This window comes from Ictidomys tridecemlineatus, chromosome 8, assembly GCF_052094955.1.
Source record: "Ictidomys tridecemlineatus isolate mIctTri1 chromosome 8, mIctTri1.hap1, whole genome shotgun sequence".
NCBI lineage: Eukaryota > Metazoa > Chordata > Mammalia > Rodentia > Sciuridae > Ictidomys > Ictidomys tridecemlineatus.
The window spans coordinates 2,722,874-2,738,278 of NC_135484.1; the positions used below are offsets into that span (position 1 = coordinate 2,722,874).

The following is a 15,405-nucleotide window of genomic DNA, read 5'->3' on the forward strand; positions in this document are numbered from 1 at the left end:
AACTGCAGAACAATATGAAAGACATTATAGGTGAAAACTATAATTCCTTGAAAATTATTAGAATTTCCTGAGGAAGTGAAGAGTCAGAAGGCCAATTTCTTAGAAAAGTGCTACAGTCCCAGCTGTTCAGAATGTATATGCCCCTGCGTCACTGTTCCTGTTTCTCTGGGCCTCACACAGCCCTGTGAAGCAGGTAGGACCTTTTATAGAGGAAGTATCATGGTCATGGTGCAGAATTTGTGAAACACTTGGTATTTAGCAGGACCAGGTCACATCACCTCCCTGCCTGCCACACTGATCTGGGGCCATGGCAGGACGGACTCAACCAGGTACAGTGCCAAACAGGCTCCCTTGGGCTCATTCTTCCACAGTTCCCTAAAGTGGAGTAGAGTTTTGTTCAAGGAATCAACACTAGGATCCATAGGTTGTTGTTTCATTAGGTTTAGCCATTCCAACTGCTTTATTTATCATAATCACTGAAACCACCTCAGGCCTCCTTCTCCAGTGTTAATGAATGTCAGGGTTTGTGGTTTTGAGTTTTTGTCTTCCTTTCAAAGATCCCATCCTGTCAGTCTCGAACTGAGGAAGAAGCAAGAAGATATTCCATACTTCCATCAGAAGATTCGCCAGCCCACCAAGTGGCGGCAGTGGAAGTAAGCCCATCTAAGCACAGGAGCTGCCGGGACCCAGGAACAGATACTGCAGAAGAGTCCCTGAGAGAAAAACAAGCTCAGGTAAGCAAGAACATAAGGAGATGAGGTCTGCCCAGTACTTTCTGCTAGCCAGAGCTTTGTCTGAAGAGACAGACTTGTGACTAAATACAAGCAGTGAGTGTGAATGCTCACGTGGCCTCTGGAGTTGCTATGGGAGCCACAGACTGCTAGCTGAGCAGTCATTAGGAGCCAAGTAGAGACTGATGGGACACCTCACTCAGGGCCACAGGAAGATCTCAGCTGTCATGCTTCCCTTCCACATAGCTGAGTTCTTCAAAAACAACAGCAAGAATGCAAGATGAATGGCTGAAGCAAAGGGAAGGTGTGCATTTTCCTCTGTTGGAACCCAATTCTTACTTTCCTGCAGCATTGAGGTCAGTTATGAAGAACTAAATTCCAGACAAGATTTTGTTCAGATCCTTGGTTCCTTTAAGTTTACCACATCCAGTGTCTACTGTTAGCAAAAAGAGCACTCAAGAGAAATAGTTTATAAGTAGTAGCTTTATCAAAATACGGTCTGACCAATTATTTAATCCCCCTGGACTTGGAGACAGAAGACTTCCTGGGCAATACTGACTCTTAGTTCTGGGAATTTTCTAACACTCCTTTATCTTACTTGAGCTGTGTTTTCTAGAAATATGTATATTGCCACAGCTCTCAGTGAATGCCTGTTATATTCTAAGAGAGCGGCATGCATGGCAATGTTCAGTTCTAAGGACTAGAAACCACATTTGGCATCTTCAGTCACCAACTTTATGACTTTTAGAATTTTGCAGTACTGGGAATTGAATTTAGGGGTGCTCTACCACTGAGCTACAGTCCCAGTTTTAAAAAAAAAAAAATTTTGTGATAGGGTTTCACTGAGTTGCTTAGGCTGGCCTTGAACTTGCAATTCTCCGGCCTCAGCCTCCTAAGTAGCTGGGATTACAGGTGTATGCCACCATATCCATCTGTGGCCATGGTATTTGGTGTGTGTTGGAAAACAGCAATATAATCACATTACTGCAAGAAGGTTGGCTTTAAAATAATAAGCCACATAGTGAAAATGTGCAAACTGAGTTGGGCTGATATAAAACAATTACATTAAAAGTGGGACTGGGGGGGCTGGGGATGTGGCTCAAGCGGTAGCGTGCCCGTCTGGCATGCGTGCGGCCTGGGTTCGATCCTCAGCACCACATACAAACAAAGATGTTGTGTCTGCCGAAAACTAAGAAATAAAATATTAAAATTCTCTCTCTCTCTCTCTCTCTCTCTCTCTCCCCTCTCTCTTTAAAATAAATAAATAAATAAATAAATAAAAGTGGGACTGGGGATATACTTCAGTGGTAGAATGTGCCTGGCATTTACAAGGTCCTGAGTTCCATCTCCAGTACCACAAAAAAAAAAAAAAAAAAAGCTAAAATGTTAGCAGTACATCTTCAAAAACTTGATATAATATATATAATCACATATAATATTCTCCACAAATAATTCTAAAAAGCTAAAAACATTTTTCATTTCAAATAATGAAATAGAATTTGAAGATCCTAATGAATTGGAACTAACTTTTAAGATGACGTTGATACCAATTGTCAGGGCTGTAGTCAGTGCCTTGTTGGTCTCAGCTTCACTGGCAATTCTATTACAGCAAACTCTGGGGCAGAGGTGACAATTATAAAGCCCTTCCTGGACAACCAGGAATCTTCAGTCTACACAGCGTGAGTCCTGAAAGCCTAGGAAGTATGACTCCACAGGCAGCAAGCACAGTGAGACTTGCCAGTAGGAGTCAATGGCCTCTCTGTAATTCTCTCTCTGCAGGTGGCTTAGTATCACATGCTCAGGTCTGTCCCTTCTTCCCATGCTCCATGTAGTAATAATGCAGTTCTGTCTTCTGAACCTTAATTTGGGTCCAGTTACTTTGTCTTTTTGTTTGGAATTTATCAGCTGTTTTCACAGATTATTTAGTTTACACATTATTTATAGAGTTTACCCAGGGAGGAAAATAAAAACAAGTTGATATAGCACCTGTGAACACTCAGATTATATCAGATTGCTAAGAAGACATTTGATAGCTTCAAAATGATCTCTTGTCTTAAGGTCTAGAAGAAGATCCAACATTCAGACTACGTTGCCATGAGCAAAGACCCAGTAACTCCGATGACAGCCTGCCTGGCAGGTTAATGACCTGGGACTGAGTGGAGACTACAGAAGGAGCCATTGAGGTTAGAATATTGCTCTTCCCACCATCTTACCCTATCTTACTCCAGGTAGCTGTGGAGAACTAATTCAAGCCAGTTTGGTCACACAGGATTCCTGGGCTTGTTTTTGTTTTTATTGGATGTAATAGAAATCACAAAGGATCAGTTACTTCCTGACCACTTTATTATGAAAGCTAGCTGCAGGTCAAAATTTGCCTTCCTGTAAACATTCATTAGCCTGCAGGCACACAACCTCAGTGTTCACTTCTTGAGGAACCACAGCTCATTCTTTCAGCTCCTCTGAAAGGGGTATCTATCTAGTCACATGTGACAATGTTTCATCCGTGATTGAAAATTCCCACATAAACAGGTAATTTCATTGGGGATGGTTTAATGATAGTTTTCTATTGTTATTAGGTAGACTTCTATAAAGTAGAATTTAACTATATGCACATTAACTAAACCCATTCCCTTACAAACACAGCCCATACTGAAAATAGTATATAGGCTCAATTCTCTTGATTTTTAAAACTGAAGAATTAGTGTCATAGCTATTTTAGTTGTGATAACTTTTGAATATTTTTCTGTTTTAAGAATGGTAATAGACTCTAGAATTTTTTTAGTTGTAGATGGATACAATATCTTTATTTATTTACTATAATGTAGTGCTGAGGATCAAACCCAGTGCTTCACATGTACTAGGCAAGTGCTCTACCACTGAGCTACAACCCCAACCATAGACTCTAGAATTTTTATAGATTAATGTGTTTCTATGGATCATGATTATTATGATTATTTTGGGGGGCTCAAATGACATACCTATGGCTCCTAGGAGCCCATTTAAAGATATCCTTTTGATAAAATTTCATTAATTTTTTTGTGTGGGTGGTACTAGGGATGGGAGCCAAGTGTATTCACTGAGCTACATCTCAAGCCCTTTTTATGTTACAAAGCATGGCCTCAAACTTGTGATCTCTCCTGTCTCAGCCTCCTGAGTTGTTGGCATTGCAGGTGGGCACCACTGTGCCTTTCCCACAATTCCATTAATTTTTTAGAGCTTCTGTGCTTTCTGGCCCACACTGTTCCTCCCCTGCCCATGATATGGAAGAGAAACTTCTTCCAGGGACTCTGGTTATGAGGACTGGTGTTTGTGACCAACATAGGGACTTCACACACTCATGCTGCCAGAGGGACACTGCTTCTTGGCCATTTAAGTACAGAGCACCATAAGGGATTTAATATTTTTTTAATCACAAGTTCATATTGATATTTCTACTTTAATTCTAATAAGGTATTTCTACTTAATTTTTTTGGTTTTATAATTGAATCTCTTCTTATGCTGAATGACATTTTCCTCATAATAGACATTTCATACTTGCTTGCTTACTTGACCTAGGAAAATATTTTCATAATGACATTAACATATTGCCTCAAACAGGGAAACTACTGAATAGAAGTTCAAAAAAGCTTTTCAGTTTTGTCCTTAACACATCTCCCAGATCTGTGAGCTTAAAGTCACTGTTCACTTGAAGCTGTCTTTTCCTGTTACGGAAACACTTAACCAGAATGGAGTTTAGGAGGACGCTTTGTTTTTACTTTCACTATAAAGACTTTTGCATTCTAGCAGCTCCTAAATCTTAGAAGGTAGCACTTTGGGCTATTGGGTGTTGGAGGCCACTCTGCCAATGACCTTTGAGGTGGTCAGCCCTCTGAACAATTTCATTACGTGTTTCACATCTCTACCCTGTCAGCCCACCCCAGTGAGTTCTGACTAAATGATCAATTCTGCATTTTGCCAATGAATTTCTAATACATTAGAACCTAGGTATTTTAATTTTTTAAACTTGTTCTCAAAGATAATCCTGTGAAAGTTTTATCTCATGCTTTTTTGATTTACAGTTCATATCCAACCTCTCTAAATGCCAGACTCTGCATTTTTACCCATAGTTTACACTGTATAAATTCAAATAATTCTCTTATCTTGTATGAGTCAGTGTTTTCCTACAGGGGGATTTCATGAGATGTATAATATCTTGAGAGGCCACATGTTAAGCAAAGGAGACATATATAAACACAAAACCTTAAGATTTTGTCTGAAATCTCCACTCTTAAGTCAAACGCAGATTTTTCTTTATTTAGGTACTTTCTAGCACAATTAAACATCCTCCAAAGGATGCTTCTGGGGAAAACCCTCCTGGTCAGTTTACCTGGATGAAGTTCCACAATGAGACACACAAGGGGACAGCTACCATTCCAACTGGTGACATGGGAAAAAATAGCCCCCATTTTGAAACTCTAACTGGTTCTATTTATAATACATGAATCCTTCTCATGTAAATATATTGACAAATAGGCCCAAGTAACCTGGGAAGATTTTAAATTGAATTGGCCAAAATAGGGAACTTTGAAAATTCCCAAATTAGTTTATTTGAGTGCATACTTAGAAAAAGTTTGTTTTAGAACCAGACAAAATGAGTGGGAGGCTTATTTTTCAACTGTACTTAGAAACTTATAAATAAGACTTAGAAAAAAAATTACAAATAAAAAAAAAAAACTCCTTCCAAGAAATAAGTCAGAAATTAACAGTGTGTCTCTGAACTAAAATCTTCTAACGTACCTTCCTCCATGACTTCCGCCCATTGCTGCCTCGTGGAATGGAAAGATACTGAGCAGAAAAGAATCAACCTATGGCTGATTATTTCAAAATAGAAAGAGAGCTGTGGGATGAAATTCAGGGCTCGGACAAATTACAAGAAGTTTGAGGAAGTTATAAGAGGATTATGGCAAAGAGTGGATCTTGTGGCAGATTTTGGTTTTTGGCAGTGCTGGGGGTCAAACCCAGGACCTTGTCCATGCAAGGACCATGCTCTATTATGGAAGATTTCATGTGTGTTTAAGTTGACAACATTATATATAAGTTTTTCTGGAGGTTAAGTGCTGATATCAAAAGTGCACTGGTGGAACTAAAGTTTGATTCCATGTTTGTAAGGCAGAATTTTCTTAGAGCTTTGATCTATACTTCATAGAAACATTTTCAGAGGTTTTTCTTTAAAATATTTTTGTCACCTTGGCTTTTCTTATTTAACCAAATATTTTAGATCTCTGAAATGTTTGACAAATGTCCCAAAATCAAATTCCAAAATTAAGTCTTCTCAGTCTAGAACTAACTTTGGCATTTCCAGATGTCCTAGAAGTCCAACTCACACATTAGACTTATATTTCTGTTAATGTGCTAATATGTGTTCTTAGAAATCTGGTATTTTTTAGTGTATGTAATCAGTCCTAATTCTAATGTTAAATTATTATATGCTCCAAGAATGACCAAATTACGCCATCAGTTGTGAGTAATCCTCAGATCTTTAACCATGGCTATTTTAAGTTGCATCCATAGTTAAGTGGCTTTATTCTGATGCCTTTCTGGAAGTTGTTTGCAAGCAACTATGATCCCAAAGTGTTGTGTCTTTTCTTCAAGAAAAAGATGGAAATAACTCTTGTAGGTATAGGATTCCAATAACTTTGGACAGGGTAAGAAGTTCTACAAGTCTATAATGAAGAAACTGATGGGTTTGTGAAACCTCTAGACAAAACGGGGAAGAATAGATGTGAGACCAAACAAACTAAGGAAAGTCACTGGTTTCATTGATTTTGTTTCAACCTAAAACTATTGTCTCAAACTCCTGAAGACAAAATCTGGCAGAACTTTTGACTTAGGAAACACAGAGTCTACTTCCTTCATCCTCTAAAATCCTTGGGAAAGATATTCATTTAAATGGGCCCTGATTTTACCGAGTCCTAACTGATATTGATGCCTTTCTCTCTGTCTTCAAACCTATGCAGAATCTTTGGCAAATCCTCTCTAACCTTGCTATTCATTCACATAATGTTAAGAATACCAAACTCCCTAGATACTTTGCACCCGTATAACATTGGCTCCTCCTTAGAAGATTCATTTTAAGAAATCTGGCCTCAGATTGATCCCTACTTCCCTTAATGCTTAAAAGTGAGTCCTTTTAGTCTCACTTTCTCATTCTCTCATAGACCCAATTTCAACTCTTACTGAATATCTCTCTTTGAAAAAAAAACATTCTAGTCCAAATGTTGCCATCTATGACTTTTGCTGGGCATCTATATTGGATCTATCAACAATTCCCTGCTGGAGCTTTTGCTAAAAGCTATGACTTGCTTCTATTGTGATATCTCTACAGTTCCCCCATTCCAGCCTGGATTCAAACCCTCAACCAGACCCTCTTATGGAGTACCATTTTACCTCATGCCCCTAGACTGGAATTCAACACTTAGTTGGCCACCTTCAGGAATGGACAATATTTGAAATACTCTTTTGCTGGTTATCACTGCCTGTTCTGTGTATATCTTGTTTAACTTTCTTGTAGTTTGTATATCTCATTATCTCAGGAATATTGCTAAAACCAAAATAATGATAGCCCACTACCAAAAAAAACCACTTATCAGGCCATAGCCCTTTGGACTCCCTGTTGACCTCAGAGACTACCTGACCTGACTGAGGCTGTGGTTTTTCAGTTGCTTCCTTGTTGTTTAGATGTGGCCAAATACCCAAAACTTGCTCCATCACCACAGCTGCCAAGTATACCTGCAGTGACAGATGTGACTTCCTGGGACAGATCTATCCTACTGATGTGGATGATCAGTACTACATGGTCTGTGAATGCTTTCTTGTGGAAAGATTTTGACCAAAAGGGAGAAATATCAAAGAAGAAAATAAAAGTTGGAGTGGCATTGAAATGACATTGGCTCAGTGCACATCTACATGCAGCTGACCTTAGGAATGGGATGTAGAAATGTCCACTCCCAGATGCAAGCTGGCCAAACTGCAGTATCCTAAAACATTGTTAACCTCTGCTGTCCTTTGATACAAAAGATCCCTTTCCCAACTACTTAGACTGAGACCACACCCAGTTCCTTTCTTATAAGATAGCTTAAATTTTCCTAGAACCAGTTATAATTCCTGATCAGCAAGAAACATAATTGTTACCCTATGCTTTGTGGTTTAAAGCTATAAATACACTAGACATTTTATAAATCCCAGAGCGCATTTATAAGATTGTGTTTTTCTAGAATTCTAACTAGCCCCATGTAACTGTTATTTCTTTGTTCTCAACTAGACTGTTTTATTCTTGGTTTATAATAAATACATAAAGATACATTTATGTTGGGTATGGTGGTACATGCCTGTAATCCCAGTGACTTGGCAGGCTGAGACAAGAGGGTCACAAGTTTGAGGCCTGCCTCAGCATCTTGGTGCCCATGGGTTAAATTCCCAGCACAAAAGAAAAAAAAAATATTGTCTGTTGATATCCATGAGGACTGGTCCCAGGACACCACTCAGATATCAAAATTTGCCAATGCCCAAGACCTTAAATAAAATGGAGTAGTGTATGTATAAAGCCTGCAAACATCCTCACATACAGTCTTAATGATGTCTAGATTACTTGTAATGCCTAATACGATATAAATGCAAGGTAAATACTTGTTATACTGATTGTTTAGGGACAGCTTTGGGAGATTGTAGCTGGGTGTTTGTTCACATCATAATGGAAGTCAGGGAAGTAACAGGAAGCCACAGCAGAGTTTGTCAAACAAATGTGTGTCTGGAAGGGCTGGTGTCTGAGGCAGAACATACCCACACATCACCAGGGGATCTAAGAGGTAGAAGGGGCTCCAGTCCCCATATCTCATCCGAGGTCTATGGTGTGGCAGGAGGGAGAAGCAGAGTTGTCTACGGTCTCCTGGGTCTGTGAGTAGGTCCACATCACACAACTGAGGTGAGTGGAGTGGTGGGAGTTTACAGCAGCTCATGTCCTGCCACCAAGGCGGAGGTCTGAGGAGTGTCCAGAGGCCACAGCATTGTGTGCACATGTCCTGAGTGGGGTATGAAGGACAGGAGAATGTCCACATCATGTCAGGTCTGTGGAGGGGCACCACGCTGCAGCAAGCAGCATGACTGAGATCAGTGTCACAGCAGGATGCTGAGGCAAGATGTCGTCACACATCTCCACTAAGGACAGTGGTGTGGCCATGGTGTGGTACCTCTGGCTGTTCTCAGGGACAAGTGCCAGTCCATGCCTTCTGCACAGCATGACGCCAGGCCTCAAAAAATGGAGGAAATCAAACACTTTCTGCTCACAGCCAGGTGAAAGGATGCCAAATCTGCCAAGACCAGAAAAATGAGGATAATGTGAAATTTGAAGGTTGAAGCAGAAAGTACCTTTTTATCTTGGTCATTTCAGATGAGGAGAAGGCGGAGAAGCTGAAGCAGCCCTGCCCACAGGCTTGGCAGTGAAGGAACTGAAATGAACTACATTAAAATTTTAATAAAAGTTTTTAAAAAACGTGAGTCCAAGCTGTCCATATATCACACGTCAGCACTCAGTCCTAAGCAGCGGTGAAACCACGCCTAGTGTGTCCGCATATCATCACTGAGACTTGCAGGTGGTACAGCCCCAGCACAGTGTGCAAGAGCACAGCATGAGTGCAGGCGGCCGTGACTGGAGGCTATAGCAGAGCCCGTCCAAAAGCTACAAGTACCCTCAAGAGGCAGAAGGGCAGGTAGTATCACCCATGGCATACCAGAGTAATCAGAGGCTTCAGCAATCACTAAGGAATGTGAGGAGGCCAGCAGTGGCCTCATGGCTTCTCTGCACTTCAGCACTGAGTGCATGGAATGGTCCTCTCTGGAGCAGAATATCTCCACACCCCTCCATGGAGGATACACAGGTAGCACTGGGCTGCCACAGCTCATCATCTCTGGGCCTGTGTCAAGGCCTTGGATTACAGGACGGGGTGGAACAAAGTTCCTACAAGGAAAACAGAGGTCTCTAATGGCAGAATGGACATCTGTCACATTCCCACACCTTAACAGGAGGTCCCAGGGGTGGCCACATATGGCAGAGATTGTGTCTACCACTGTAACTGAAGAAAGGACACAGGTCTCAGTGAGCCTCTCCAGATTTTTTTGAGGTAAGTGCAGTGGGGTTTGGGGTATGACAGTAGAGCACCCCAACATGTCCCAGAGAAGTGAGTGGAGTGTCAGGAGACTCCAGCTGATCATGCCTGGTCATCTTTCCTGAGGTGAGTGGAGTAGCCAAGGCTGCACAAGCCTGTGTCCACACCACATGTGTGTATATGAACTGGAAGGAAGCTAGGGCCATCCTGATCACACACTTCATGCTCTGTCTGCAGTGGACAGAGACCCTGTGCAATCCTGTCCATGAGGTAGCTGGAGCCAGCCTCAGGGCAGATGCACATGGCAATCCGAGGTCATGGAGTTGGCCGTTCATTGAAACCGAGTGTCCACATGATGACTGGCACTGTGAGGTGGCCTGAGGCTTGTGCAGATGATGTCCCGACAGGGCAAGTGTGGTCTGTGAGGTGGCTGAGCCGCAGCAGGCCGTGTTAGACCATGTATAATCTGGCCTCTGGAATGGACGTTGGCTTCAGCAGGGTGTGTGCTCACAGCTCCATCGAGGCCTTTGCTGTGGCAGACTGTGTGCGTCATCGCTACTGGCCCTTTATGGCAGTAGGTTGCTATGGTAAACCTAGTGCTCACACCACCAGGGTGGCCTGGATGGGACAGGCTAAGGAAAGCAGTTGCCAGCTTCATTGTGGACGTCTCTCTAGAGGCAAGTGGTTGGAGCATGTGGTGGCCATATATGATCCATGGGCCTAAGCAATGGCCAAGGCTGCAGGATAGCGAGCTTTACTGGCAAGTACTTGGTTTTGTGGCCACATGACCCTATGGCAGCACATCAAGCAAAAGACCATGAAGTGGCAACAGGATGCAGCAAAATGTGTCCCTACGTACGTACATGTGAGGTCTGGGTAGTATCAGTGGGCTGCAGCAGTGCTTCCTCCACTGGGGTGTATGGACTCCCCGCACTGTGCCAAGAGGATAGACACATCATGCCTATATACCAGGAGTCCAAAGAGGCCACCGAGTCCTGAGGAATAGGAGGAAGAAGTAAAGGAGGTAGAAGAGGAGGGGAAGAATAAAGAAGATGGAGGAAGAGGAGAAGGTGGTTGATGTAAAGAGGTGGAGGAAGAAGTGAAATAGGTGTAGTAGGAATGGAAACATGAGATGAGGTGGAGAAAGATAACCATAGAAGGAGGAGGAGGATGTGAAGGAGGTGGAAAAGGTAGAAGAAGAGGAGGTAGAGGAAACCAACCAGAGGGAAAAAAGGAAGTAAAGGAGTTGGAGGAGGGGAAGAAGAGGAGGAGAAGGATGAGAAAGAGGTGGAGGAGGAGGGGAAGTAGAATATGAGGTGGAGGAAGATCATCACGAGGTTGAGGAGGAAGTAAAGTAGGGGAAGAAGAAGAGGAGGAAGAGGATGTGTAGGAGGTGGAGGAAGAGGGGAAGAAGGAGTCAAGGTGGAGGAAGACCTACTGAAGGAGAATGATATGAGGAGTTTAAGGAGGTGGGGATGAAGAAGACAAGGTGGAGGATGACTACCAAGAAGAGGAGGACGATGTGAAGGAGGTGGAGGAGGAGGATAGAAGAGGAAGAAGTAGAGGTTGACCACCATGAGTAGGAGGAAGATGAAAAGTTGGTGGAGGGGTAGAGGAAGAAGAAAAGGAGTTGGAGGAAGTCCACCAGGAATAGGAGAATATGAGGGAAGTGGAGGAGGATGAGATAAAGAAGAGGAGGTGGAGCAAGACCACCAGGAAAAGGAAGATGTGAAGGAGATGGAGGAGGAGGGTAGAAAAAGAGGAAGTGGAGGGGACCACCAGAAGAAAGAAGAGGAGGTGAAGGAGGAGGGAAAGAAGAAGAGGAGGTGAGGAAGACTGCCAGGAGGAGGAGGAGGATGTGACAGAGGTAGAGGAGGTCCACCAGGAGGATGAGGATGTTGTGAGGGAGGTGGAGGAGTAGGGGAAAAAGAGAGAAAGTGGAGGTATCTGAGGTGTAGGAGGAACAGGAGGAGGAGGAGGAAATGAAGAAGAGGAGGAAGTGGAGGAGGAGGAGAATTAAAGAATTGGAGGCAGAGGGGAAGAAGAGGAGGTGGAGCAAGACCACCAGGAGGAGAGGTGGTTGTGAAGTAGGTGTAGGAGGAGGGGAAGAGGAAGACATGGTAGAGAAAGACCACCAGGAGGAGAAGAAGGAGGTGGAGGAGGTAGAGGAAGTGGAGGAGGAGGGGAAGAAGATGATGTGGAGGAGGACCACCAAGAGGAGGAGGTGGAGGGGGAGGTAGAAGAGGAAGAGGAGGTGGAGGATGTGGAGGAGGAGGGGAAGAAGACGATGATGTGGAGGAGGATCACCAGGAGGAGAAGAAGGATGTGAAGGAAGTTGAGGAGGAGGGTAGAAGAGGAAATGAAAAATAAAGAGGAAGGAGGCAAAGACTGTCTTTGTTTTTGACTTTGAGCTAGTCTTTTGTTTTTGTTTGTAACCAAGCATTCAGAACAGTGATTAACAAATGGCCCTGACACAAACAAAAGAAAGCAATAAAATAAAAAGAAGGAAGAAGAATCATCATCTACCCCTTAATGCCTTGCCTCCATAAGTCCATCTAGGAAGTCCATGCATCATGGGAGGAGACTCCCAACATCACAAATGATACTTTGAGAATCTGCCCTTAGCTACCTCCCATCCAAGTCAAAGGAGAAGAGCAAGCAAGTCTTTGCTCACAAAGGGCAGGTTCATTCAAGGTCATTTGCTGGGCTCATAACCAACTAAAGTCTGTAAGAAAGTCACTTGAAAAGTCCTTGGATCCTTGGTTTGTTTTAAAAAGGAAATGTTTGGAATTATAACCCTTTGCTCATTCATCCATACAAAAATGAGCAAAGAGTTATAATTGTGGAGCAACTTCCAAGTTCTGGGCCTCTCCTAGACATTGGGAATACACAAAGAGAAAAACAAATGCAAAGAGAGAGAGGTGGTGCCTGAAGTCAAGGAATTTATCCTGTGGAGAGATGGTTCCCACTGGAAAAAGTGTAGGGAAGGGTTCTGCAGCGGCACCCTCATTATTAAGCAAGAATTTCAGACTGCGATCCTAGGAAACCCCCATAAGGGGCTGATACATCACATTCAAAACAGCTGACATATTTCACAGAACCTGGAAAGATGACTTGTAGGGATGCTATGTGCCATCTTCCGGTGTAGCTGGAGAGCTCACATGGACATTCAGGAAGTGGGTCATTTGTCCCAAAGACTAGAGTATGACTGGCAAGCAGGTTAGGAAACCAGCATGCAGCTCATTCTTGGGTCATCCTGAATTTCTCAGGGTTTGTGACAAATCATCCCATTTATCTCAAGAGAAATTTGAAACTCACATGTGCATGCAGGACAAACTTTTTTTTTTTTTTAACTTTTTAGGAACATTTGTGCATTGTTTCCTGTACTTGACTGGGATACAGTATACAAAGAGTTTATGTCAAATGGGAATACCCAAAGAGAAAACCAAATGCAAAGAGAAAGAGGTGGTGCCTGAAGTCAAGGTGAAGTGGTGAACACCTGAGATCCCAGTTGCCTGGGAGGTTGAGGCAGGAGTAAAGTTGGAGACCGGACTGGGCAATTCAGCAAGACCCTGTTTCAAAATATTTTAAAAGGGCTAGGAGTATAGCTTGGAGGCAGAGTGCTTGCAGAGCATGCACAAGGTCCTGGGTTCAGTTCTCAGTCTCAAGAAAAAAAGTTTTAAAAATGTATTCACTGGTTGGGTGATGAGGAAAACAAAGAATTGGTCATTGTGCCACAGCTCAATACATTTTTCTGACATTCAAATTGAAACCATTCTAGAGTAAAGATAGCATGTAATTTACTCAGCAGATGTATCACAGTACTGAGAAATAGAGTACTATGTGCAAAGAAAGACTGTAGTTCACACATCTTGGGTGTTAATATTCTCCACAGCAGCTCTTTGGAAATTTCTTATTTATTGTCTAAATTGATGGGTTCACACAAAATTGCAATTCACCCTCCTAATCAGGGAATAAAATTTTCAAAAGGTATAACCAGTAAAGGAGTGGGATAATGTTATCTCTAAACAGACACATGAAGTTAAAAAGTTACTGTAGATCTAGTAAGCAGCCTACTGGGGAGCAATAATTGGTGTATTCACTAATGCCCACATCCATGGTTCACTAAGAATTTAGTACATGGCAGGCATGGTTCAAAGATAAATGAATAATTTCATTTAATCCTCAAAACAAACAACCCTGTGATACAGGTACTAAATGATTCTCCATCTAAGGATAAGAAAGAAAAGCTGGGTAAGAATAGTGGAGTGGTCACTCTGAAAGGCAGAGTCAGGATGCCAATGCAAATGGCTCCTTACACTTGACCTAGACCATGGCAGAGATGTCCTTACCATCACCCGTAACGTTTTAGTTAAATGGGCTTCAAGGATATTAAATCATGATTAATCCAGTGGTTTTGTCCCCAGTGTCCACCACAGACCCCTTACAAATGTGCAGCCTCTAGTGCCTCCTACCCAAGCTGGCCTAGGCTGTCTGCAAACTCACCCCACAGTTTCCCAGAAGATATTGGCCTTGCTGCAACCCCCACGCTGCCCTGACTGTGGCATTACAGTGTGTTCATTTTTCTGTGGTCATCTGGTGGACCACTGCTCTTATGTGTTACTTTGGATGTCACTAAGTACTGACCACTGGCAGTTCCCAGCTGAGCCCCCCTGGAAATTGTCCTCTGCAGTAGAAAACTATCTTGCCCAAGGCCACACCCTTCCTCAGAGGCAACTCACCTCCACATACTTGCTCATGTAGGAAACTCAGATGGGATACTACCATTCTCACATTCCATTCCCATTTTAGCAATGGAATGGGAAATGGGTTAGGGAGGAGGGCAGACACCTGAGAGCGAGGCTGTCTCATGGAGTGAAGCTGAGACTGGCAGACACAGAAGCAGAAAATCAACAGAGCCCTGAAAAGTAAACTCTCTGAAACATGGCAGTGGCCACGTCCTTGTGCTGTACAACTGTCCTTATCCTTCTCCCTCTTTCCACAAGCACCACAGCGCCATGGGGAGAGGCCAGCATTGCCCACATTTTCCTGAGCACCTTGCTTCCAGGCGACTCTGTCCCAATGTAGGGCCCAGGCTCCTGGGTCACAGGTCATCAGTAGGCAGGGCCTCATGTGCAGGAGCACTTTTTTTCTGTTCATTTTTTATTAAATCTTAATTCAAAAATTAATTTGTAAATTCTTTGAGGATAAAAATGGTGTCCTTTTTCTCTTTGAATTAAGTGTGGTGTACACAAGTGCATGATCATCCATCCAAGGATCTCTTAAAGGTGACATTATGTTGTCTAAAGTCGTAACTTAGCTGCTCTCACTCCTTTCCTATAGACTATAACCTGGCCACTGCTACAGTTATCCATTTGTGTGATAATGTCGTTGTGTTTCCAGCAACTAAGTACAATAGGAATAAGCCCAGTGAGCCTAGGGAAATAAATTATTAAATCTGAATTTACTTTGCTTTTAAACAAGCAACATCCCAAACGTGTTTATAGCTGGATCAGTAATGAAAAGCATCAGTT

General features: G+C 42.7%; 1 pseudogene; it reads left to right on the forward strand.

The window, feature by feature from the left end:
• Positions 1–103: 103 nt before the first annotated feature.
• Positions 104–9,223, forward strand: LOC101958647 (large ribosomal subunit protein eL38 pseudogene; annotated as a pseudogene).
• Positions 9,224–15,405: the final 6,182 nt, after the last annotated feature.